Source organism: Micromys minutus, assembly GCF_963924665.1.
Source record: "Micromys minutus genome assembly, chromosome: 27".
Taxonomy (NCBI): domain Eukaryota; kingdom Metazoa; phylum Chordata; class Mammalia; order Rodentia; family Muridae; genus Micromys; species Micromys minutus.
Window position 1 is genome coordinate 18649614 of NC_137962.1, and position 2193 is coordinate 18651806.

Below are 2193 nucleotides of genomic sequence, written 5' to 3' on the forward strand. Positions count from 1 at the left end.
TAAAAACTTAAATTAAATTAAATTTTTTAAAACACTGATCCAAAGTCCCCCAACTTGGAAAAATCAGTTTATGTTTATAAATGTCTGGAGATATTAGCTTCCCTTTTGTGAGAGAAAAAAAAAAAAAAAAAAACACTTTTATCTCTCAAAGTTCTAAGGACTCTAACTAGATAGCCTCAAGCGCATTACCACTGAGCATGCTGAAAATTCTAGGCCCACTGAACTTGGCCTCATTTCTTTCCATGGAAAACTAGACTGACAATACTTGCTTTAAATGAGTCAATACCAGAACTAACTGGGTAAATACAAACCAACACTATTGCTTGGGGTGGAGGCTGGGTATCCTTCAGAAGCAGCATCGAGGTATGCGTTCCTACCCCAAGGAACTTCTGAGTACACAAAGAGCCATGCAAGGGTGACCATCAAAGCTCTGTTATGGGCAGTAAGAAGTTGGGCTGCAGATGTAAAATTTGCCACATGGACAAGTGCAGAGGTCAGAGGACAACCTCGGGTAAAACTTAACTCCCACTGTGTTTGAGAGAGGATCTCTCTTGTTCACACTGCATACACCATGCTCGCTAGCCCAGCCGCTCCTGGATATTCTTCTGTCTGTACATCCTGTGTCCCTGTAGAAGCTCCCTGGATTACTGTGTATTCTACTGCACCTGCTTACTAGGGTTCTAACAATATGATTGTCAGTCTGGAAAAGGGGGGACAAGAAGCTCTTGTCTCTTCGGTCCACTACTGTTTGCCACTGCCATCGATGGGACAGTTCACATGGCAGGGGTAGAACAGGGAGGCCTTGATCTTGGGCCGGGCACTGAGGCGAGCCACACAGGCAGAGAGCAGGGGAAACTGTCCAGGCAGCCAGGGGCCAGAACTCGGTGGATCTGCAGCAAGTCCAGTAAGCTGTAATGGGCAAAGGAAATCTGGTCACCCACGATGAAAGCTTTGCCTCCCTAGCTCCGGGACAGCAGAGTCTCAAAAGGCTTCAGATGCCCAGGCAGGGCCTTCACATAGTCGTCCTTACCATTCTCATAGTTGGTATAAATGAAGGTGACATATTTATAGCAAAAGTCCTCCACCCCATCATTCACCATATCCACCAGAGCAGCCTCACTCTGGTCATTCCCATAAAGCCCAAAAGTGTGGACCAGGTGCCTCAAGATGGCATTAGATTGGTAAAGGGTAAGGTCGTCATCCTCAAACTCAGGGAGCTGCCCATACAGACAAACTGTGCTTGAGCAAGCCTTGTATCCAGATGTCTATGGTAACCACCTCCTCCTTCCAGCTCTGGCCTTGGTCAGCCAGCAGCATGTTCATGGCTCCACACTGCCCTCGAACTGGGAAATAGACAGTGGTGTATGGCGGCATGGTTGCTGTGTAGACAGAGGTGCAGATTCAGTGCTGTGCAGACTCCGAGGTATCTCGGGCGTGGACGCCATCAGTCTATTGTTAAAAGAGCTATTTTTATTATTTGTAATTGTGTGTATGTGTTGTATGCACATGAGTGTGGGCATCTCCAGAGGCTAGAGGTGGATTGGATACCCTGGAATTGGAGTTATAGACAGTTGTGAAGCACCAAACATGGATTTTGGAAACCAGACTTGGATCCTCTATAAGAGCAGTAAATCCTCCTAACCACTGAGCCATCTCTCCAGCTCTACTTCATAAGATATGTGTGACAAGTATTTGACCCCTGATCTATCTCCCCAGAACACTTCTATATTTTTTCATATATATATATATATATATACACTCCCTATGAAAAATATAAATCAGTTTTTCCTTCCTACTCTGGGTATAAGTCAAATTCTGTATTTCCAACAATCCAGTGGGCATGGTGGTTCATGCCTTTAATCTCAGAAATTCAGAGGCAAAGGCAAAGTGGATCTCTTGTGAGTTTTAGACCAGCCTGATCTACATGGTGAATTCCAGACCAGCCGGGACTACCAAGACCCTGTCTCAAAAACAAAGAAGAAAAAAAGACAACCTGTGTGTTCTGTGTCCATATGCGTGAAACAGAACAGGTGCCCTAGATTTATTGGATGAATGATCATGGCTCAACACACATGACTGAATACACATGGCTGAACACACATGACTGAACACACATGGCTGAACACACATGACTAAACACACATGACTGAACACACATGACTGAACACACATGACTGAACGCACGTGGATGAA

General features: G+C 45.1%; 1 pseudogene across 1 annotated transcript; it reads right to left on the bottom strand.

The window, feature by feature from the left end:
* Window positions 1-741: 741 nt before the first annotated feature.
* Window positions 742-1374, bottom strand: LOC308437850 (glutathione S-transferase P-like; annotated as a pseudogene). Its single transcript has one exon. The product of its transcript is annotated as a glutathione S-transferase P-like (transcript).
* Between the last annotated feature and the right edge of the window lie 819 nt (window positions 1375-2193).